The 25308-nt window shown below is 50.3% G+C and overlaps 1 protein-coding gene across 1 annotated transcript in view; it reads right to left on the bottom strand.

The window, feature by feature from the left end:
• Positions 1 to 25308, bottom strand: part of LOC119966523 (protein mono-ADP-ribosyltransferase PARP14-like) — a 152591-nt gene that overhangs the window by 116896 nt on the left and 10387 nt on the right. The gene's annotated exons all lie outside the window — the stretch shown is intronic.

A 25308-nucleotide genomic window follows, 5' to 3' on the forward strand; every position in this document is an offset into this window, starting at 1 on the left:
ATTACGGGCCAGGCCACTGTGGGGGCAGCTCCTGGTGTCAGATTGCCACGTGCCCCCCCCCCCCCCAGGACCCTGGCGCCCGCCTGCGCTGCCAATCCTGCCGGTAAGAGAGGTGGTTTAATCCACGGTGGTGGGAGAGGCTAGTCAGCGGCGGGACTTCGGCCCATCACGGACCGGAGAATCGCCACGGGGGGCCCGTCGACCGCCGCAATTCCTGCCCCTGCCGACTCTCGGGGGGCGGAGAATTCGGGACACGGCGGGGGCGGACTTGACGCCGGCCCCGGGCGATTCTCTGACCCGGCAGGGGGGGTTGGAGAATCCCGCCCCTGATGTTTGCTGTTAACTACCCTTAACAAAACCTGTCTGGTCTTCTGCGACCACCTCTGGTAAGCAGTTCTTCAGTCGCTTATCCAGGGTTTTTGCGATTATTTTCGCATCCACATTGTGCAATGAAATGGGTCTATAGAATCCGCATTCGGTTGGGTCTTTGTCTTTTTTGGTTATCAGCGATATCATGGCTTATGTTAGCGTTGGAGGCAAGGTGCCCTTTGCCAGCGAGTCTGTGAACATCTTCCGTAGGTGCGGGGCCAGCGCTGTCGCAAATTCTTTGTAGATATCGGCTGGGAACCCGTCGGGTCCCGATGCCTTCTCCACCTGCATGAAAATGATGCTTTGTGTGACCTCTCCCAGTTCTCGTGGTGCTTCCAGCCACCTCCTCCTATCATCCCAAATGACTGGCATGTGCAGTCCATCGAGGAACAGTTTCATCCCCAAGTCCCTGTCGGGGGTCAGAGGTGTAGGCCTTGAACGCTTATTTGACCTTTTTTGGATTGGCTACCAGTCCGCCTTTGCTATCTTTCACCTTTGCTATCTCCCTCATGGCTGCCTGCTTTCTCAGCTGGTGAGCCAGCAGGTGGTTAGCCTCATCTCCGTGTTCATTGAAGGTTCCCCGTGTCTGGCGTAGTTGGTGCATGGCTTTCCTGATGGATAGCAGGTTAAAGTCCATTTGTAGCTTTTTCCTCGCGACAGAAGTTCTACAGTCAGGGCCTCTGATTATCTTCTGTCTACCTACGGATTGGAGTCGATTGGTTGTTGCCTTGCTGCCCTCTCTTCCTTGTCTCTACGTGTCTTGTGGATGATAATCTCTCCTCTGATCACAATCTTCTGCGCCTCCCAGAAGGTGGCGGGCTAGACCTTCCCGTTCTGCTTATTAGTAATATACTTGTCTATGACCTGTGATGTTTTTTAGCAGAATACCTTGTTGGCCTGGAGGGCTGTGTCCAGCCTCCATGGGGCCATTGGGCATGTAAAAAATCCATGTAATGTGAAGTATGGTCAGAAATTACGATCGCGAGTATTCTGCTCTGTTATTTCTGGAAGCACTAATTTCCCCACTACAAAGAAGTCAATATGGTTATAGACCTTGTGTACTTGCAAAAAAAATTAAAAATGAGAACTTATTCTCACCCAGGTGCATGAACCTTGATGGGTCCATCACCCCCAGCTGCTCCATAAATGTGCTTAATTCTCTCGCCATGTTCGCTGTTTTCCCTGCTTTGGGGTTTGACTTGCCATCAGTTAAAGTCCCCTCCCGTGATCAGTCAATGTGTATCTATGTCGGATATTTCCTCCATGGTCTTCTTTACAAATTCCGTGTCATCCCAGTTGGGTCCCGCATGGTATGTTGCCTGCCCGGTGCTAGGGTGCGGGACATCTCTGACCGGCTTGAAAGGATATTGGAGAGGGAGGGGGAGGATCCAGTTGTTGTGGTCCATGTCGGTACCAACAACTTAGGCAAGTCTAGGAAAGAGGACCTGTTTAGAGATTATAAAGAGTTAGGATTCAAATTAAAAAACAGGTCCTCAAGGGTCATAATCTCCGGATTACTGCCCGAGCCACGTGCAAATTGGCATAGGGAAGCAAGAATAAGGGAAGTTAACACGTGGCTGAAAGAGTGGTGTGGGAAAGAGGGGTTCCTTTTCATGGGACACGGGCATCAGTTTTGGGACAGGGGGGACCTATACCGTTGGGATGGTCTCCACCTGAACCGAGCTGGGACCAGTGTTCTGGCGAAAAGAGTAAATAGGGTGGTCAATAGGACTTTAAACTAGAGATTGGGGGGGGGGGAAGGGAAAGTCAGGGAACCAAGAGGTGAAGGAATCAGTGGGAAGCGTAGCTGCTTAGGATTACAAAAAATCACGAAAAGACAGAGCTCAGGAGAGGTTACGATAGTCCCCATCTCACAAAATATGACACAGTGTATGGAAAGGCTCAGTAAACCAAGGTCCACCACACTAAGAAAACAAAAAGGGACAGTCAATAGGGAATTAAAGGTGCTATATTTAAATGCACGCAGTGTACGGAACAAGGTAGATGAGCTTGTGGCCCAGATTGTGACTGGCAGGTATGATGTGGTAGGCATCACAGAGACGTGGTTGCAGGGGGTTCAGGACTGGCAGTTAAACATCCAGGGATTTACAACCTATCGAAAAGACAGAGAGGTGGGTAGAGGGGGCGGGGTTGCCTTGTTAATTAGAAATGAAATTAAATCAATAGCACTAAACGACATAGGGTCAGACGATGTGGAGTCTGTGTGGGTAGAGTTGAGGAACCACAAAGGCAAAAAAACCATAATGGGAGTTATGTACAGGCCTCCTGACAGTGGTCAGGACCAGGGGCACAAAATGCACCACGAAATAGAAAGGGCATGTCAGAAAGGCAAGGTCACAGTGATCATGGGGGACTTCAATATGCAGGTGGACTGGGTAAATAATGTTGCCAGTGGACCCAAAGAAAGGGAATTCATTGAATGTTTATAGGATGGCTTTTTGGAACAGCTTGTGATGGAGCCCACGAGGGAACAGGCTATTCTGGACTTAGTGTTATGTAATGAGCCAGAATTGATAAAAGATCTTAAAGTAAGGGAACACTTAGGAAGCAGTGATCATAATATGGTAGAATTCAGTCTGCAATTTGAAAGAAAGAAGGTAGAATCAGATGTAAAGGTTTTACAGTTAAATAAAGGTAATTACAGGCGCATGAGGGAGGAACTGACGAAAATCGACTGGAAGCAGAGCCTAGTGGGAAAGACAGTAGAACAGCAATGGCAGGAGTTTCTGGGAGTAATTGAGGACACAGTGCAGAGGTTCATCCCAAAGAAAAGAAAGGTTATCAGAGGGAGGATTAGGCAGCCATGGCTGACAAAGGAAGTCAGGGAATGCATCAAGGCAAAAGAGAGAGCCTATAATGTGGCAAAGAGTAGTGGGAAGTCAGAAGATTGGGAAGGCTACAAAAACAAACAGAGGATAACAAAGAGAGAAATAAGGAAGGAGAGGATCAAATATGAAGGTAGGCTAGCCAGTAACATTAGGAATGATAGTAAAAGTTTCTTTAAATACATTAAAAACAAACGGGAGGCAAAAGTAGACATTGGGCCGCTCCAAAATGACGCTGGTAATCTAGTGATGGGAGACAAGGAAATAGCTGAGGAACTTAATAAGTACTTTGCGTCAGTCTTCACAGTAGAAGACATGAGTAATATCCCAACAATTCAGGAAAGTCAGGGGGCAGAGTTGAATATGGTTGCCATCACAAAGGAGAAGGTGCTAGAGAAACTAAAAGGTCTGAAAATTGATAAATCTCCGGGCCCAGATGGGCTACATCCTAGAGTTCTAAAGGAGATAGCTGAAGAAATAGTGGAGGCGTTAGTTATGATCTTTCAAAAGTCACTGGAATCAGGGAAAGTCCCAGAGGATTGGAAAATCGCTGTTGTAACCCCCCTGTTCAAGAAGGGAACAAGAAAAAAGATGGAAAATTATAGGCCAATTAGCCTAACCTCGGTTGTTGGCAAAATTCTAGAATCCATCGTTAAGGATGAGATTTCTAAATTCTTGGAAGTGCAGGGTCGGATTAGGACAAGTCAGCATGGATTTAGTAAGGGGAGGTCGTGCCTGACAAACCTGTTAGAGTTCTTTGAAGAGATAACAAATAGGTTAGACCAAGGAGAGCCAATGGATGTTATCTATCTTGACTTCCAAAAGGCCTTTGACAAGGTGCCTCACGGGAGACTGCTGAGTAAAATAAGGGCCCATGGTATTCGAGGCAAGGTACTAACATGGATTGATGATTAGCTGTCAGACAGAAGGCAGAGAGTTGGGATAAAAGGTTCTTTTTCGGAATGGCAACCGGTGACAAGTGGTGTCCCGCAGGGTTCAGTGTTGGGGCCACAGCTGTTCTCTTTATATATTAACGATCTAGATGACGGGACTGGGGGCATTCTGGCCAAGTTTGCCGATGATACAAAGATAGGTGGAGGGGCAGGTAGTATTGAGGAGGTGGGGAGGCTGCAGAAAGATTTAGACAGTTTAGGAGAATGGTCCAAGAAGTGGCTGATGAAATTCAACGTGGGCAAGTGCGAGGTCTTGCACTTTGGAAAAAAGAATAGAGGCATGGACTATTTTCTAAACGGTGACAAAATTCATAATGCTAAAGTGCAAAGGGACTTGGGAGTCCTAGTCCAGGATTCTCTAAAGGTAAACTTGCAGGTTGAGTCCGTAATTAAGAAAGAAAATGTAATGTTGTCATTTATCTCAAGAGGCTTGGAATATAAAAGCAGGGATGTACTTCTGAGGTTTTATAAAGCACTAGTTAGGCCCCATTTAGAATACTGTGAGCAATTTTGGGCCCCATACCTCAGGAAGGACATACTGGCACTGGAGCGGGTCCAGCGGAGATTCACACGGATGATCCCAGGAATGGTAGGCCTAACATACGATGAACGTCTGAGGATCGTGGGATTATATTCATTGGAGTTTAGGAGGTTGAGGGGAGATCTAATAGAAACGTACAAGATAATGAATGGCTTGGATAGGATGGACGTAGGGAAGTTGTTTCCATTAGCATGGGAGACTAGGACGCGGGGGCACAGCCTTAGAATAAAAGGGAGTCACTTTAGAACAGAGATGAGGAGAAATTTCTTCAGCCAGAGAGTGGTAGGTCTGTGGAATTCATTGCCACAGAGGGCGGTGGAGGCCGGGACATTGAGTGTCTTTAAGACAGAAATTGATAAATTCTTGATTTCTCGAGGAATTAAGGGCTATGGGGAGAGAGCGGGTAAATGGAGTTGAAATCAACCATGATTGAATGGTGGAGTGGACTCGATGGGCCGAATGGCCTTACTTCCACTCCTATGTCTTATGGTCTTATGGAGCATACACGTTTAGCAGGATCACTGGTGCCCCATCGAGGACACTGCTGACCATGATGTACCATCCCCCTGGGTCTACAGACCACCTTTGTCACGTTAAATGCTGTCCTCTTGCTCAGTAATATGGCAACCCCTCCTAGCCCTCGTCCTGCAATGTGAATGGTACATCTGTCCCACCCATCCCTTTCTTACCCGCAGTCAAGTGCATTCCTTGGAGGAAAACTATGTTGGCTTTCATACTTTTCAAGAGGGTGAAAACTCTAGCTCTTTTCACTAGGCTGTTAAGTCCCTTGACGTTCCAGGTAACTATTCTGATGTGGGGGTTTGTTGCCCCCCCCCCCTCACCCCTCCTGTGGGATCAACCTTACTTACCTTGTGGATGCGCCCCTGCACTCTGAGGTTTCCCTTTGTTCTGGGGTCAACAAAAATGGCTCTAATCACCGTATTCACCATGAGGCCGGCCCCTGCACTCCGGGGTTTCCCTTGATCCAGGGGCCACCCAACATGGCCACTAACTGTGTACGCCATGTTGGTGAGCCCCTGCACTCCAGGATTTCCCTTTGTTCAGGGACTCTTCAAAGTGGCTGCTTACGGTTCCATCTTGTTCCACGTTTCCATAATTGGCATGTTGAAGCCAGTCTAAAGTTCTTCCCAACACCCTGTCGTTATGTCCACCGTATCCCACAGTTGCCGCTCCTATTTCCCCCCTGGTTTCTCTCCTTGGTGGTGTGTCCCCCCCACCAGGCTATTTCTTCATACAGAGGGTGGTGAGTGTCTGGAACGAGCTGCCAGAGGCAGTAGTAGAGATGGGTACAATTTTGTCTTTTAAAAAGCATTTAGACAGTTATATGGGAAAGATGGGTATAAAGGGACTCTTTGACCTCACTTTTACCAACATTGTACTCGGTCTGCCAGACCCTTGCCCACTGATTTAAACTATCCATATCCCTCTGCAGACTGTGTCCTCTGCACATTTTGCTCTACCACTCACCTTAGTGTCATCTGCAAACTTTAACACATTACAATCAGTTCCCAACTCCAAATCATCTATGTAAATTGTAAACAATTACGGTCCCAACACTGATCCCCAAGGCACACCACTAGCCATTGTTCGCCAACCAGGAAAACACCCATTTATCCCCACTCTTTACTTTCTGTTAGTTAACTAATCCTCTATTCATGCTGATACATTACCCGTAACCCTGTGCACCTTTATCTTATGCAGCAGCCTTTTTGTGGCACCTTGTCGAATGCTTGTTGCAAATCCAAAGGTCATCTGGGACTATGGCAACTTTACCTTTTACTCTTTTTTTGCTTTTTCTTGGTTGAAACGTTAAACGGACGCCTGTCCGCTTTCTCAGGTGGACCTCGTGGAATTAGTGGCACAATTATGAAGAATAGCAGTGGAGTTATCCCTGGTGATCTGTCCAAAATTTATTCCTCAATCTACTTCACAAAAACAGATTATCTAGTAAGGTCTGCCATTACTGTTTGTGGTTGTGTAAACTGACAGCTGTGTTCCCTATAACAGTGACTAAACTTCAAAGTATTTATCTAGCTGAAAGCGTTTTATGATATTCAGCGGTAGTGAAAAGCACTATATACATGCAAGTCATTTGTTTTTAAATCAGGAGACCAAAATTGTACGCAGTTGTCCAGGTGTTTTCTTGCCAAGGCCTGAATAACCTAACACTCAAATGACCTCTTAGAATCAGAGAATCATTCTGCACAGAAGGGGGGCATTTCACCCTTATTGCAGTGTTAGATCTTTGAATGAGCTATTCCTGCACTTTCTTCCTTCAAGTGGCCAGCGGACACAGCCAGGGTGAGACACATCGAAGAGTGAGTTTGGGAGCTGGGAATTTAAAGCTAGGTGGGGAGGAGGTGCCTTTGAATCCTTGATTTATTACACTCAAACTTCCAGTGAGTGGCCTTGCCCTGCTGCAGGTGACAAGCCCTTCATATTGGGAGAAGAGCTGAACAGGTGAAATCTGGAGTGCAATCTGAGAAGGTAAGTGGTTCTCTATAAATGAGGTGACTCATGTCCTTAACCCTTTCATTCGTAGGCTCACCGGAGTAGATTCTGAGCCACATTTTGTCAGGTAAGAGTTTTGTTTTGTGGATTTTCTCACACTTTCTAGAGGGTAGCAAGCCAGACTCAGTCACCTCGACCAGCAAGTAAGTGATTGGGCAGCACGGTAGCATTGTGGATAGCACAATTGCTTCACAGCTCCAGCGGCCCAGGTTCGATTGGGTCACTGTCTGTGCGGAGTCTGCACATCCTCCCCGTGTATGCGTAGGTTTCCTCCGGGTGCTCCGGTTTCCTCCCACAGTCCAAAGATGTTCAGGTTAGGTGGATTGGCCATGATAAATTCCCCTTAGTGTCCAAAATTGCCCTTAGTGTTGGGTGGGGTTACTGGGTTATGGGGATAGGGTGGAGGTGTTGACCTTGGGTAGGGTGCTCTTTCCAAGAGCCGGTGCCGACTCGATGGGCCGAATGGCCTCCTTATGCACTGTAAATTCTATGATTGGCTGGTGACTGGTGAGTTGTTTTTCCTTTCAGTTTTCCCATGGCATTGTAGTTGTTGTTGTAAGTTAATTTAAGGGTTTAGACATGGCAGGAGATCTCAGAACCATGTCATGCTCCTCGTGTGCGATGTGAGAGCGCAGGGACACGTTCACTGTCCCTGGCTCCTTCACGTGCAAGAAGTGTGTCCACCTGCAGCTCCTGTTCGACTGCTTGACGGCTCTTGAGCTGCGGATGGACTCACTTTGGATCATCCATGATGCTGAGGACGTCATGGCTGGCATGTTTAGCGAGTTGGTCACACCGCAGATAAAGTGCACTGAGGTAGGTAGGAAATGGGTGACCACCAGACAGAGGAAGAGTAGGAAGGCAGTGCAGGGGTCCCCTGCGGTCATTTCCTTCCAAAACAGGTCCACAGTTTTGGATACTGTTGAGTGAGATGGCTCACCAGGGGAAGGGAGCAGTAGCCAGGTTCATGGCACTGTGGCTGGCTCTGCTGCGCAGATCGGCAGAAAAAGAGTAGTAGAGGTATGGTGATAGGGGATTTGATTGTAAGGCGAGTAGACAGGCGTTTCTGCGGATGCAAACGAGTCTCGATGAAGGTATGTTGCCTCCCAGGTGCAAGGGTCCTGGATGTCTTATAGTGGCTGCAGGACATTCTAAAAGGGGAGGGTGAACATCCAGCTGTCGTGGTGCATATAGACACCAACAACATAGATTAAAAATGGGATGAGGTCCTACATTCTGAATTTAGGGAGTTAGGAAATAAACTAAAAAGTATGCTACCAGTGCCACGTGCTAGTCAGAGTACGAATGACAGGATAGACAGGATGAATGTGTGGCTTGAGAGATGGTGCAGGAGGGAGGATTCAGATTTTTGGGACATTGGAACCGTTTTTTGGAGAGGTGGGATCATTACAAATCGGACGGACTACACCTGGGCAGGACAGGAACCAATGTCCTAGGGGGGTTGTTTGCTAGCGCTGTTGGGGAGGGTTTAAACAAAAGTGGCAGGGGGATGGGAATCAATGCAGGAAGTCAGAGGGTAGTAAAGAGGGGACAGAAACAAAAGCTAGTAAGGAGATCGGTGGAAGGCAGAAAACAGATTGAACTGACTAGTATGGCAAGGGGATGGGAACCAGAGCAGTAGGTCAGCGGGAGAAATAACTGAGGGAGAGCTACAGACTAAGGCCAGTAAGATTAAGAGGAAGAGCAGGCAGGGAGTGGTTGGTCAACGCAGCAGGGCTGGTGGGCTGAAGTGCATTAGTTTCAATGCGAGGAGTATTTCAGGTAAAACAGATGAACTTAAGAGCTTTGATTAGTGCATGGAATTATGATGTTGTTGCTATTACAGAAACTTGGTTGAAAGAGGGACAGGATTGGAAACTAAACATTCCAGGATTTAGATGCTTCAGGCAGGATAGAGGGGGATGCAAAGGAGTGGGGGAGTTGCATTATTGGTTAAGGAGAATATTACAGCTGTGCTGAGGGAGGACACCTTGGAGGGTTCAGGCTGCAAGGCAGTATGGGTAGAGCTCAGGAATAGGAAGGGTGTTGTCACAATGTTGGGGGTTTACGACAGACCTCCTAACATCCAGCGGGCAATAGAGGAACAGATATGCAGACAGATCTTGGAAAGATGCATAAACAATAGGGTTGTCGTGGTGGGTGATTTTAACTTTCCCTATATTGACTGGGACACACTTACTGCTGGACGCATGGATGGAGCAGAATTTGTAAGGAAGGGTTCTTGAAAAGAGGGTTTCTTGAAACAATATGTAAATAGCTTAACTCAGGAAGGGGCCATATCATACTTGGTGCTGGGAAATGAGCCCGGCCAGGTGATCGAAGTTTCAGTTGGTGATCATTTCGGGAACAGTGATCATAATTCTGTAAGTTTTAAGCTGCTTATGGGAAAAAACAAGAGTGGTCCTCAGGTGAAGATGTTAGACTGGGGGCAGGCTAATTACAACAGCAATAGGCAGGATCTGGAGAGTGTTGACTGGGCGAGGCTGTTTAAGGGAAAATCAACATCCGGCATGTGGGAGGCTTTCAAATGTCAGTTGATTAGAATTCAGGACCAACGTGTACCTGTGAGGACAAAAGATAAGGGTGGCAAATATAGGGAACCCTGGATAAAGAGGGATATTATGAATCTTGTCAAAAAGAAAAAGGAAACATTCGTAAGGTCTAAAAGGCTGAGGACATATGAAGCACTTGAAGAACATTAAGCAACTAGAAAGGAACTTAAGGTAGGAGTTAGGAAGGCTAAAGTGTCATGAAATGTCATTGACAAACAGGATTAAGGAAAATCCTAAGGCGTTGTATACATATGTAAAGAGCAAGAGGGTAGCCAGAGAAAGAGTTGGTCCATTCAAGGATATTGGAGGGAATCGATGTATGGAACCAGAGGAAATGGGAGAGATACAAAATGAATACTTTTCCTCAGTATTCACCAAAGAGAAGGACTTTGTGGATGAGGAGTATAGGGTAGAGTATGTAGATTCTGAGTCATGTTGATATTAATAAAGAGGAGGTGTTGGGCATCTTAAGAAGCATTAAAGTAGATAAGTCCCCAGGGCCTGATGAGATCTACCCCAGAATACTGCGGGAGGCAAGGGAGGAAATTGCTGGGGCCTTAACAGTAATCTTTGTATCCTCATTGGCTACAGGTGAAGTTCCAGAGGACTGGAGAGTAACCAATGTTGTTCCATTGTTTTAAGAAGGGCAGCAGCGATAATAAAGAAAATGATAGGCCGGTAAGTCTTACATCAGTGGTAGGGAAACTATTGGAAAAGATTCTTAGAGATAGGATTTACTCATATTCCGGTGGCGACCATGGAGCAGGAGCTCGCACATTTGGTAGCTCCCACTTTTGATGAAACTTTTGGACCTTCTCTCCCGGTTTTCTTGGAATTTCACTTGATAAATCGGTGGAAAGTGAGACAGTGAGGAGAAATCCCCCACCAATGCATGGAGCAGTGGACTAGAAGTGGCCATGTAAGAAGACATAGTCAAGCAAGGAAGATGCATGCAGAGCCGGCAGTGCAGGAAAGAATGGCGGAGTCGCAGGATCCTGGTGCGTGGCACAGTGGTCGACGATACAGCTGGTGAAGGTCTTTGAGAAGAGCTTCGCCAAGCTAAAGAAAGATACGCTGGACCCGATTAAAGCATCAATCGATCGGGTGGAACAGGGTTTAGAAACCCACAGATGGGCGATTCAGAATGTGGAGGAAAAGGTGTCCGAGCAAGAGGACCATTTAACCACTTTGGAGGTCAAGGTGCGGCTGATGAAGGACCACCAGAAAAGGTTGTAGGAAAAGTTGTTGGACTTGGAGAACAGGTCCAGGAGACAGAACCTGAGGATCGTCGGACTCCCTGAGGGCAGTGAGGGTTCGGACACGAGGGCCTATGTGGCAAGTATGCTGGAAACGTTGATGGGAGATGGGGCTGGAAGCGCATAGAGCTCTTGCAAGGAAGCCGCGAGCGAATGAACCGCCGAAGGTGACGGTGGTGTGAATGCACCGGTTCCTGGGCAAGGAAAAGATTTTGGGGTGGGCCAAGCAGGTACGGAGCTGCATGTGGGAGAACTGTGAGGTGCGCATCGACCAGGACTTGGGCGCGGAACTGGTCAGAAGGCGGGCCAGATTTACTAGGGCAAAATCGGCCCTCTTCAAGAAGGGGGTGAAGTTCAGGGTGTTGTATCCAGCGCATCTTTGGGGCACGTTTGATGGCCAGGAATTTTATTTTGAATCACCAGACGAAGTTATGAACTTTATCAAGGACAAATGGCTAGCAGGGGTTTAAGGTCACTGAACCCTGGGGGAGGGCATTGCGGTGGTGATTTGGTCAAAATCACTTCTGTGTTGTTTTGAATATGTAGTGCTCTCTGGAACAAGGGGTTATTTTTGTTTGCCCCTTCCTTTATTCTTTGGTTTTCGTTGAGATAAGATGTTTGAGCAGCTGCTCAGAAATGTAAGTTAACTCTGTTCCATTTGAAGTTGGGTGGAGGGATATTTTCTACTGTTTGTTTATTGGGAACTGTGATGCTTTGAATGTGTATGTCTAAGCCCGGGGGGGTGGGCGGGGCGCGGTGAGGAGGAAGAACAATAGGGAGATATGGGGCGCGATTCTCCGCTGCCCATGACGGGTCGGAGAATAGCGGGAGGGCCTTCCCGACATTTTTCCCGACCTCCCGCTATTCTCCCCCCCCACGGCCGCCCCACAACATGAATCGCTGCTCGCCGTTTTTTACGACGAACAGCGATTCTCCCCTGGCCGATGGCCCGAGTTCCCAGGCCTTTACGGCCGTTTTCACGAATGCAAACACACCAGCTCTCACCGTTTGTGAAAACGGCCGCAAAGTGCCGTCCCAGACAACCATGGCACGGCCGCACCACTGGCCGTGTTTCACGGCAGCGGGTCCGATACCCGCGCACTTTGTTCCTCCGCTGCCCCGCAGGATCAGTCCGCGGGGCGGCTGAGGGGCATGACGGCCCGCGCATGCGCGGGTTTGACGCATATGCGTGATGACGTCATCCGCGCATGCGCGGATTGGAGCTGTCCAAGCCCGCGATGCCGTGCTTCACGGGGCCGCGCTGCTAGCCCCGCCCGGGGGGAGAATCGGGTCCCGGGAGGGGGCGCGGAGGCTGCCGTGAAACACGGCCAGTTTCACGGCAGCCTTTACGACTCTCCGCATTTGCGGAGAATCGCGCCCAGGATGTCTGGTGCCGGGGCGGGAGCTACCAGGCTGGCTAGCTCATGGAAGCACAGTGGGGGGTGAGCAGGTGATAAGTTTGATATGGGGGGATTGGGTTTCTGGTGCTCTTACTAGGGGGGAGGGAGAGGGGCGCTGCTCTGCTGACAGGGGAGGAACTGTTGCTGGGGACAAAAGGGAGGTCAGCGGAGGCCCGAGGAGGCGCTGGCGGCTGGCTTCAGAAGGGTGATGGCTAATCGGGGGGGGGGGGGGCGGGAAGCCCCCCCCCCGACTATGCTGATTACTTGGAACGTCGGAGTGCTAAATTGGCCGGTTAAGGGGGCTTGCGTGTTCACGCATCTGGGGGGATCGAAGACGGACGTGGTAATGTTACAAGAGACACACGTTAAGGTTATAGACCAGACCAAATTCAGGGAGGGGTGGGTTGGCCAGTTATTCCATTTAAGGTTGTACTCTAAGACCAGGGGGGTCGCAATCCTGATTACCAAAGGGGTGGAATTTGAGGCATGGAGAATGGTGGCAGACACGGGGGGGGGGGGGGGGGGGGGGGGGGGAGGGGGGAGGTACATTATGGTGAGTGGGAAGCTTGAGGGGATGTGGGTGGTACTCGTGAATGTATATGTACCAAACTGGGATGATGTGGAATTTATGAGGCGGGTGTTAGGTAAGATCCCAGGCCTAGAGTCACATAATCTCATCATGGCAGGAGATTTCAATACACTCATTGATCCAGGATTGGACCAGTCAAAATCTAGGACAATCGTAGTGAAGAAATTAAAAGGTTTAGGGAGCAGATGGGGGGAGTTGACCCATGGAGGTTCGGACATCCAAGAATGAAGGACTTTCCTTTTTTCTCCCATGTCCACAAAGTATATCTTGGATCAACTATTTATCCTGAGCATGGCTCTGCTGCCAGGGGTGTTGGATACTGAGTGGAGCATTGGGTCTCACTTTACGCGGACAACCTGTTCCTGTACATTTCGGACCCATTAGAGGGCATGGGGAAGATTTTTTCGGGGTATAAATTGAATGTGGGGAAAAGAGAGATATTCGCGATCCAGACAACGGGGCAGGAGAGGGGACTGGGAGAATAGTAGGAAGGAGCTTTCGCTATCTGGGAATCCAGGTGGCACGGGATTGGGAGACATTGCACAAGTTAAACTTGTCCCGGATTGAGAAACAAATGAAGGAGGACTTTAGGAGATGGGACATATAATAATCGCTTATCATCACAAGTAGGCTTAATGAAGTTACTGTGAAAAGCCCCTAGTCGCCACATTCCGGCACCTATTTGGGGAGGCTGGTACGGGAATTGAACCCGCGCTGCTGGCATTGTTCTGCATTACAAGCCAGCTGTTTAGTCCACTGTGCTACATGTACCCGCTGTCAGTGGCAGGAAGGGTACAGACTGAAAATTACGGTCCTCCTCAGATTTCTATTTGTCTTTCAGTGTCTCCCCATTTTTATCCCAAGGGCCTTTTTTAAACGGGTGAATAAGGGGATTTCAGGCTTTGTGTGGGCGGGTAAAACCCCTCCCCGAGTGAAGAAAGGGTTGTTGGAGCGTGGTCAGGGGGAAGGTGGGTTGGCGCTGCCGAACTTTCATAACTGCTACTGGGCGGCCAATATATCCATGATTAGGAAGTGGGTAGTGTCGGTGTGGTGATAACGGCACCTCTGCCTTTCTCGCCGGCCCGGTACTCCACAAGCCTGGTGGTAGTGGTGGCTCTGAGAGTCTGGGGGCAGTGGAGGAAATATAGGAGAGCGGAGGGAGCATCGGTCTGGGCCCCGATTTAAAACAACCATAGGTTTCTGTCGGGAAGACTGGATGGAGGATTTTGGAGATGGCAGAGAGTCGGAATTAAGAGGATCGGCAATCTATTTATAGACAGGAGCTTCCCTAGCTTGAAGGATTTGGAGGAGGAATTTGAACTGCCAGCAGGGAATGGGTTTAAATATCTGCAGATACAGGATTTTCTGAGAAGGCAGGTTCCAACCTTCCCGCTCCTGCCGCCACGGGGGATACAGGACAGGGTAGTGTCCAGAACATGGGTGGGAGAGGGGAAGGTATCAGATATGTACAAAGAACTTATGGAGTCGGAGGAAACTCAGATAGAGGAACTAAAGGGCAAGTGGGAAGCTGAGCTAGGGGGAGAGATAGAGGTGGTCTGTAGGCAGATGCCTTAAGCAGGGTTAACACATCCTCATCATGTGCCAGACTTAGCCTGATACAATTTAAGGTAGTTCACCGGGAACACATGACGGTGGCCCGGATGAGCAAGTTCTTTGCGGTAGAGGATAGGTGTGCGAGGTGCGCGGGAGGTTCAGCAAACCATGTCCACATGTTTTGGGCATGCCCAAAGCTCGGAGGGTTTTGGCAAGGGTTTTGCGAAGACTATGTCCGCGATACTTAAAACACGTGTGGTGCCGAGTCCAGAGGTGGCGATCTTTGGAGTGTCGGAAGAGCCGGGTGTCCAGGGGGCAAGAGAGGCTGTGTTTTGGCCTTTGCCTCCCTGGTAGCCCGGAGACGGATACGGTTAATGTGGAGGGACTCGAAACACCGAAGTTAGAGACTTGGGTTAGTGACATGGCTGGGTTTCTCAGTCTCTAGAAAATAAAATTCGCCCTAAGAGAATCAATGTTAGGGTTCGTCCAGAGGTGGCAGCCGTTCGTCTACTTTCTCAGAGAAAATTAAAATGTCAGCAGACGCAGAAATCTAGGGGGGAGGGAGGTTAGGCTATTGTTTCATTGATTGGGGGTGCGAAGAACGTGATAGGGATGGAAATGTACCATGTACCATGTTTATGTTGCTGTTATTGTTATTAGTACAGTATACAAACTATAAATACCCTAATGAAATGTTTTTTCCAAAAAAAGAGATAGGATTTACTCACATTTGGAAAGAAATTGATTTATTAGTGATGGACAGCATGGTTTTGTGAAGGGGGGGTCGTGCCTCACTAATTTAGATCATAGAATTTACAGTGCAGAAGGAGGCCATTTGGCCCATCGAATCTGTATCCTATCCCCATAACCCAGCCCAACACTAAAGGCAATTTTGGACACTAAGGGCAATTTGGCATGGCCAATCCACCAAACCTGCACATCTTTGGACTGTGGGAGGAAACCGGAGCACCCGGAGGAAACCCACGCACACATGGGGAGGATGTGCAGACTCCACACAGACAGTGACCCAAGCCTGAATCGAACCTGGGATCCTGGAGCTGTGAAGCAATTGTGCTGCCCACAATGCTACTAATTTGATCGAGTTTTTTGAGGAAGTGACAAAGATGATAGATGAGGGGAAGGTAGTAGATGTTGAACACATGGACTTCGGTAAAGCCTTTGACAAGGTACCTCATGGTAGACTGGTGCAAAAGGTGAAGTCACATGGGATCAGAGGAGAGCTGGAAAGTTGGATACAGAACTGGCTTGGGTACAGAAGACAGAAGGTAGCAGTGGAAGGGTACTTTTCTGAATGGAAGGCTGTGATGAGCGGCCTAAGGGATCAGTTCTGGGGCCTTTGTTGTTTGTGGTAAATAAAAATGATTTGGAAGAAAATGTAGCTGGTCTGATTAGTAAGTTTGCAGACGACACAAAAATTGGTGGAGTTGCGGATAGTGAAGAGGATTGTCAGAGGATACAGCAGGATATAGGGGCTTTTCACAGTAACTTCACTGAAGCCTACTTGTGACAATAAGCAATTATTATTATTATTATATAAACTGGTTGGAGTCTTGGGTGGAGAAATGGCTGATGGGAGTTTAATCCAGATAAGTGTGAGGTAATGCACTTTGGAAGGTCCAATGCATGTAGGAATTACACAATAAATGGTGGAACTCTTGCGAGTACTGACGGACAGAGAGATCTGGGCATGCATTTGCTCCAATCACTGAAAGTGGCAACGCATGTGGATAAGGTGGTCAAGAAGGCATATGGCATGCTGGCCTTCATCGGTCGGGGAATTGAATATAAAAATTGGCAAGTCATGTTGCAGCTGTACAGGACCTTAGTTAGGCCTCATTTGGAATATTGTGTTCAATGATGTGGATGCTTTCGAGTGGGTACAAAAGTGGTTTACCAAGATGTTGCCTGGCATGGAGGGCATTAGCTATGAGGAGAGGTTAGATAAACTCAGTCTATTCTCACTGGAACGACGGAGGTTGAGAGGTGACCTGATGGAGGTCTACAAGATTGAGAGGCATGGACAGAGTGGATAGTCAGATGCTCTTTCCTAGGGTAGGAGAGTCAAGTACTAGGGGATATAGGTTTAAAGGGTTAAATTAGCCCACTGTCCCAGCTCATTCACCGGGAAAACCTCACTTTTCCCTACATTCAGTTTGTACCCAGAGAACCCTCCAAACCTCCCCAGCAGACCCATAATCCTTCCTATACACTCCAAAGTATCCGAAACATACAACAAGAGGTAATTGGCACAGAGTGACACCCGAAGCTCCCTCTGTCCCCTCATTATCCCCCGCCACTCTGATGACCCCCTAAGAGCCATTGCCAACGGCTCCCTGGCCAGCGCAAACAGCAGCGGCGACAGCGGGCACCCCTGCCTCGTACCCCTGTGTAAGTCAAAGCTTCGTGAGCTCATATCATTCATCCTCACCCTTAGTGCCACATATAGCAACCGCACCCATGCCACAAACCTCAGCCCAGACCCAAACCTTCCCAAAACCTCAAACAAGTTCCGCCACTCCACCCGATCAAATGCCATCTCCACGTCCATGGACACCACCACTTCCAGTACCAGAGCCCCCGACGGATTCATCACCACATTCAACAACCATCTTATATTACTCGCGAGCTGTCTGCCCTTCACGAAGCCTGTTTGTTCTTCTGCAACCACCCCTGGAACACAATCCTCTGTCCTCCCTGCCAGCAACCTAGCCACTACTTTCACATCCGTGTTCAATAGTGATATGGGTCTAAACGACCCACATTCCAGCGGGTCCTTCCCCTTTTTCAGGATTAGTGTGATTACTGCCTGCATCATCGTCTCCGGCAACTCCCCCTTCTCCAGTGCTTCATTAAAACGGTCCTAACAGATGTGGTGCCAGTTCCGTCGCAAATTCCTGATACAATTCCGCCGGGTTCCCATCCGGGCCAGGGGCCTTCCCCAACTTCATACCCCTGATACTATCCAGCCCCTCCTTCAGCCCCAGGGGTTCCTCCAACACCTGCCTCTTAGCTTCCTCCATCTGGGGAAGTTCTAGTTCATCCAGAAACTGCACATGTCCCCCTCCTCTCCCCTCGGGTCTGCATCGTAAAGTCCCTGGTAGTATCCCGAAACGCCTTGTTTATCGGCCATGTCTCTGACACCATACCACCAGCCCCATGCTCCAGCATGGGGCTCGCCTTCTCCCCATACTCGTATTGCACCCCTCTTGCCCTACGCATTTGCCCTACCAGCCTCCCCGTTATCAGCCTGTCAAACTGCCCGTACAACCTTTTCCTCCTTGCCAAACCCTCCACGGTGGGCACCCTCGCCCTGTCCACCTCCACTATCTCACTCACTCAACGGTCATGTTTCTCCCTCCTTTCCCTATCTGCACGAGCCTTAAACAAAATAATTATCCCCCCCAGACCACTGCCTTCAGTGCTTCCCAAAAAATGGCCGCCGACACCTTCCCATTCTGATTCAACTCCACATACTCCTTAATCGCCACCCGCACCTTATCACAAAAACCTCCATCCGCCAACAACCCCGAGTCAAACCTCCATCCCGGCCCAATCTAAACCAAATGTACAGCCAGTGGCGTGCATAGTGTGAGATAACTATCTCCGCATACTCTGCCCCCTCCACCCCAACCAACATCTCCCGACTCACTACAAAGTAATCAGTCCTTGAATACACCTTATAGAATTGTGAAAATAAGGAATACTCCCTTCCCCCTGTGTGGTGAATGTACATCATGTAATTCACACTGTATAGTATTGTGTTCACACTGTATAGCATTGTGTCCTTGTGGACTCTGTCTGTGAGCCGTTGCGCGGCTCTGCCCACAGGGGGAGATGAGGAGCTTGTACAGGGCTCCACCCTCGGCTCCGCCCATGGCCCCTCCCACTACCGGAAGTATAAAGTGCTGTAGCCTTGTGAGTTTGCCCTCAGTTCTTCTGGTCGCAGGATGGCTCAGTTGTAAGTACACAGTTTACTTCCTATTGTGTCTCGAGTGAATTGATGGTCACATCAATTTAATAGACTTAAGTAAACTACTATGGAATCAGCCCTCAAACCTGATCGACTAGAACTCGACCCGCAGGCTGCAGAAGCGAGGGAAATTTTTCTACACTGGCTTTGGTGCTTCACGGCCTACTGGCTGCGTCGACTACCTCCGCTACTACAGATGAGCAGAAACTCAGTCTACTGCACGCACGGGTGAGCCATCACAACTCTACGCAACGCAACAGTACGGACTCGTACACCGAGGCCCTCGCTATGCTCGACCGATTATACGTGCGGCCTGTAAACGAGGTCTACGCACGGCATATTTTCGCTACCCGCTGCCAGCGCCCTGCAGAGTCGCTAGAGGACTACCTGCGTGATTTAAAAGTCCTTGCACGGGAATGTAACTTTCAGGATGTAACTGCCTCCCAGCATATGGAACTCGCTGTGCGTGATGTGTACATTGCAGGGGTCTGGTCTAATTATGTGCGCCAGCGACTCCTCGAAAAAGGGGCCCAGAACTTGGAGGACACGGTAGTGCTATCAACCTCGATGGAAATCGCGTTTCAAAGTCTCAACTCATTCCCCGCAGACCAAGCAACCCCATTGTGGACCCCCGACCAGTGACTGCCCCAGGTCTGCGCCACGCGGCCACCCTCCCACTATGGACCGCCGATGTGCCATTATTGCGGTCAGTCCCAACACCCACGGCAGCACTGCCCGGCCCACAAAGCGACCTGCAGCAACTGCGGTCGAAAAGGACATTATGCTAAAGTATGCCTGTCGAAATCGAAATCCTCTAACTCCCCCCCAGTCCAGAGCAATCGCTCCCCCAACTCGCAGGCCCGCAGACCACGTAATGTTGCAGCATCACTGCTGACTCATGGGGGCCGCCATCTTGGCAATCCTCCCCCACGTGGCCGGCCATGTGCGAGTCATGGGGGCCGCCATCTTGGGCGCCATCTTCCTCGCCGCCCGCCACTTGCGATCCACGGGGGCGGCCATCTTGGACGCCATCTTCTTCATCGCCCGCCACGTGCGATCAACGGGGGCCGCCATCTTGGCCATCACCCGAAGTTCACCTCGATGACTACGACCTCCGCGGACAGTCACCACGGGGCCACTCCAACACTGCTGATCGAGCCACCGACTACCCGCAACTCAACGCAGTCACTTTGGTCCCGTCGCGTCTTAAGCACCTCAGGAGCTTGATGATGTCCGTTCAAGTCAACGGATACAAGACTCTTCGATTCCGGGAGCACCGAGAGCTTCGTGCATCCTGACCTGGTAAGACGCTGTTCGCTCCCTATCTTCCCAGCACGGCAAACTATCTCCCTCGCCTCGGGCTCACACTCAGTACACATACAAGGGCGCACCGTCGCGACCCTAACAATTCAGGGCGCCAGCTACTCTAATTTCCAGCTGTACGTACTCCTAGACCTCTGTGCCCCATTCTTACTCGGGCTCGATTTTCAGTGTAACCTTAGAAGCCTCACACTCAGCTTCGGCGGACCCCTACCTCCTCTCACTATATGCAGCTTAACGACTCTAAAAATCGACCCCCCTCCAGTCTTCGCTAACATAATGGCTAACTGTAAACCAGTAGCCACTCGCAGCAGGCGGTACAGCCTGCAGGATAGGGTATTCATTAGAGCCGAAGTCCAGCAGCTCCTATGTGAGGGAGTCATAGAGGCCAGTAATAGCCCCTGGAGAGCTCAGGTGGTGGTTGTCAAGACCGGGGAAAAGTTCCGGATGGGGGTTGATTACAGCCAAACCATTAACCGGTTCATGCACCTCGATGCGTGCAGACATGGTCAACCAGATCGCCCACTACTGCATATTCTCCATGGTGGATCTGAAGTCTGCATACCACCAGCTCCCAATCCGCCCGGAGGACTGCCACTACACGGCGTTCGAGGCAGATGGCCGCCTCTTCAATTTCCTCCGGGTCCCCTTTGGCGTCACAAATGGGGTTTCGGTGTTCCAACGAGCGATGGACCGAATGGTGGACCAGTACGGGCTGCGGGCCACGTTTCCGTACCTGGATAACGTCACCATCTGTGGCCATGACCAGCAAGACCACGATGCCAACCTCCACCGATTTCTCCAGACCGCCCAGAAACTCAATCTCACCGACAATAAGGAGAAATGAGTTTTCCGCACTACCAGACTAGCAATCCTCGGCTATGTCGTGAAATACGGAATCCTGGGCACCGACCCGGACCGTATGCGCCCCCTCTTACAACTCCCTCTCCCTCATTGTCCCAGGGCCCTCAAGAGTTGCCTGGGATTCTTCTCCTATTACGCCCAGTGGGTCCCCCAGTATGCGGACAAAGCCTGCCCACTATTTAAGACCACACTCTTCCCACTGTCAGCAGAGGCCCGCCAGGCCTTCAACTGCATCAAGGAGGAGATCGCCAAAGCCGCCATGCGGGCGGTGGATGAATCCGTCCCTTTTCAGGTCGAGAGCGATGCTTCAGAGGTCGCTCTCGCCGCCACTCTGAACCAGGCAGGGAGACCAGTAGCTTTCTTCTCCCACACCCTCTCCGCTTCAGAACTTCGACACTCCTCAGTCGAAAAAGAAGCCCAAGCCATTGTGGAAACCATACGACACTGGAGGCACTACCTCGCCGGTAGGAGGTTTACCATCATCACCGACCAAAGATCGGTTGCCTTCACATACGACAACTCGCAAAGGGGCAAAATAAAAAACGATAAAATCTTGGAGGTGGAGGATCGAACTCTCCACCTATAATTATGACATCATATATCGGCCCGGGAAGCTCAACGAGCCCCCAGATGCCCTGTCCCGCGGCACATGTGCTAGCACGCAAGACGACCGATTAAAGGCTATCCACAACGACCTCTACCACCCGGGGGTCACCCGGCTCGCCCACTACATCAAAGCCAGAAATCTGCCTTTCTCCACTGAGGAGGTAAAAGCCATCACCAGGGATTGCCCGATCTGCACGGAGTGCAAACTGCACTTCTATAGACCAGACAAGGCCCACCTGGTAAAGGCTTCCCAGCCCTTTGAACGTCTGAGCATTGATTTCAAAGGGGCCCTGCCCTCGACCAATCAAAATGTGTACTTCCTCAATGTCATAGACGAATTCTCCCACTTTCCCTTTGCTATCCCATGCCCCGATATGACCTCCCACACAGTCATCAGAGCTGCACAGTGTCTTCACCCTGTTTGGCTTCCCCAGCTACGTACACAGCGACAGGGGTTCATCCTTCATGAGTGACGAGCTGTGTCAGTACCTGCTCGACAAGGACATAGCCTCGAGCAGGACTACCAGCTATAGCCCCAGGGGGAACGGGCAGGTGGAGAGGGAGAACGTGAAGGTCTGGAAGACCGTCCTACTGACCCTACGGTCCAGGTATCTCCCGACGTCCCACTGGCAGGAGGTCCTCCCCGATACGCTCCATGCAATTAGGTCCCTCCTGTACAATGCCACTAATCAGACCCCTCACGAGCGATTATTTGTTTTCCCTAGGGGCACTACCACAGGGGCTTCGCTCCCATCTTGGTTGAGGACACCGGGCCCGGTTCTCCGCCGGAAGCACGTCCGGACACATAAAACGGACCCACTAGTAGAAAGGGTACTACTGCTACACTCAAACCCACACTACGCATTTATAGAACACCCCGACGGTCGTCAGGACACTGTTTCCCTCCGGGACCTGGCGCCTGCAGGATCCACCACCACCACCACCGAGGTACCCCTCACACTACATCCCACCCGACTCCCCACGCCTACAGGTTTCCTGCGCCCCCCTTCGCCCGTCACACCGGTCAGGAACGAAGCTCTGACCGAACCACCCCCGGAGTCCACCCTCCAATCCACACCGCCCGTCACCACTCAGCTACCTGAAGAGGCTGCAACCCTAGTGCTCCGCTGATCCCAAAGGACAACTCAGCCACCGGACCGGCTCAACCTGTAGACCCGTCACCCCCGCCGGACTTGATTTTTTTTACAGGTTGTGAATGTACATCATGTAATTCACACTGTATAGTATTGTGTTCACACTGTATAGTATTGTGTCTGTGTGGGCTCTGTCTGTGAGCCGTTGCGTGGCTCTGCCCACAGGGGGAGATGAGGAGCTTGTACAGGACTCCACCCTCGGCCCCTCCCACTACCGGAAGTATAAAGTGCTGCAGCCTTGTGAGTCTGCCCTCAGTTCTTCTGGTCGCAGGCAGACTCAGTTATAAGGCTATTAAAGCCACAGTTTACTTCCTATCGTGTCTCAAGTGAATTGATGGTCACATCACCCTGGGTTCTGAAAGCGCCATGGATCCACCATACCCATTCTCTCCAAATCCCCCCAGCTCCCTTGCCATTGGTCCCCTACCCATCGACCTGGGGCTCGACCTATCCACCTCGGCTCTAGGATACAGTTAAAATCTCCTCTCATGATCAACTGGTACGTGGCCAAATCCGGGATTGCTACCAGCAACCCCCTCATAAAACCCACATCATCCCAATTTGGGGCATACACATTTACCAACACCCTTCCAATACACCACTCACAATCACATATCTCCCACCCAGATCCCTCACCTCCTTTTTGATTTTGAATCAAACCCCAAGTGAAAAACCTGCCCGACCCACCCCTTCCTTCACCTAACCTGGTCCTTCACACAGAGGTGTGTCTCCTTGCAGAAAGACCATCCCGCTTTCAAGCTCCTGAGGTGTGCGAACATCCACAACCTTTTAACCATGCAATTCAGTTTCCGGACGTTCCACGTTACCAGCCTTACCGGAGGATTGCGCCTCCAATAATACTCCCCTCTACTGTCCGTCATCTTCTCCACTTAACTCTTGCCCCCTTAATTCCACCCTATACCTAGCCCACCCCAGGTGGCCCCTTTCTCCGTACCTGACTATGTCATCTCTCACTCCCTGTCACATCGCAACAACCTCCCCCCCACCCCCTACCACGGCCACCCCTCTCAGCCTTATCCCCCACCACCTTCTGTTCCCCAGCATAACCTGCTAGCGCGGCTGCCCCTGCCCAAAGGCACATCCTAATGACCTCCCCCTCACTCTCCCCCCCCATTCCTCAGCTCAAGGAAGAAGATTCCCTGCTGACCTTGCCCTCCCCCACCCAAACAAAGACTTCTAAACTCTAGGCAGCCGTCTCCAAAAGCAAACAAACAGATATTAAACACAAACAGTCCCATAAAACAGGAGGGGGGGAGAGCAAACGGAAACACCCATCCCCACATAAACCTTTCACCCCTCCAACCCCAACAGTAAACAGCAACCCCCCCCCCCCCTCAAAAAAGACAAAAATCCACCAATCTCTACCCCCACTTCAAACATGCTCCCAAGCATTACAAAGTGCCAGCACCAAGCATTGTCCGCGCATCCCCCAGTTTATGCTCCTTAATGAAGTCTTCAGCCACTTCTGGGGTCTCGAAATAATACTACTGGCCTCCAACATTACCTATAATTTCACCGGGCAGAGCACCCCAAACCTGATCTGCTGCTGGTACAGCAATGGCTTGGCCTTGTTGAATCCTGCCCGCCGCTTCGCCAACTCGGCTCTGATGTCCTGATAAAAATCAGACATTATTCCCCTCCCAGTCGCAGGTATGCTTCTCCCTGGCCCATCGCAAAATCCTCTCTTTCTGCACAAATTTGTGGAATCTCGATCACCGCCTGCAGCCGCTCCCCAGCTTTAGGCTTCTGCCTCAGGGACCTATGAGCTTGTTCCACTTCAGGCACCTCATCTAGCAGACCTTCTGCCACCAGCCCCGCCAGCATCTTCGAGACGTACCTCGTGGCACTCACACCTTCCACTTCTTCAGGCAGGCCCACTATTCACAGGTTCTGCTTTCTCGAGTTATTCTCCTGCTCCTCCACCTTTGCTCTTGATGTGTCATCAATGAACACAAAACGAGTAGTGAACATAACTGAGGCTTTAATAAGCTGAACAGAAAGTCTCATGGCCTCTGATCCCGAGCTGGGGCAAAGGCGGAGATCAGCCACCTTTATACCGAGCCGGAGGGGAGACGGAGCCATCAGAAAGTGGTTTACCACATTACATGTAATACAGTAGCAGTTTACCACAATACATATAATATACTACAGTATAATCTGTATATACATGTCTATATTGTAAGTGCAGTTGCACTACCTGTTCTCCAGGGGGAGTAGCTCTGGAAATGCTTGAGTTGTACGGGGCTTCTCCCTTGGCTCTGCCCAGGACTCCTCCCCCGGAAGCTCCTGTATAAAGGTCAGTGCCACATGGTCAGCTGGCCAGTTCACCGAAAGTTCAATGGCTAATAGGCTGGCTCTGTTGTGAGTATATTAAAACCGCTATTCTAATCCTACAAGCAGGTCAGCAGGCAGCAGCAATCCGGGGGGGGAGGGGGAAATAGGTGGGGAACTGTGTGTTTGATACAGCAGCCGGACCCAATCAACAAAACTCTGCCCAAACCCAAACCGCCCCAGGACCTCCCACAAATAGTCCCACTCCACTCGATCGAAGGCCTTCTCTGCACTCATGGCCGCCACCATCTCTCGACCCTCGGGGGGGGGGGGGGGGCATAACTATCTCATTTAGTAGCCTCCTGATATTAGCCGCCAGATCCTCCCCTTTGCGAACCCCGTCTGGTCCTCCCCTATTACACCTGGCAAACAGTCCTCAATCCTCAAGGTCAAGATCTTGGCCAATAA

The sequence above is a fragment of the Scyliorhinus canicula genome, chromosome 5 (genome assembly GCF_902713615.1).
Source record: "Scyliorhinus canicula chromosome 5, sScyCan1.1, whole genome shotgun sequence".
Taxonomy (NCBI): Eukaryota; Metazoa; Chordata; class Chondrichthyes; order Carcharhiniformes; family Scyliorhinidae; genus Scyliorhinus; species Scyliorhinus canicula.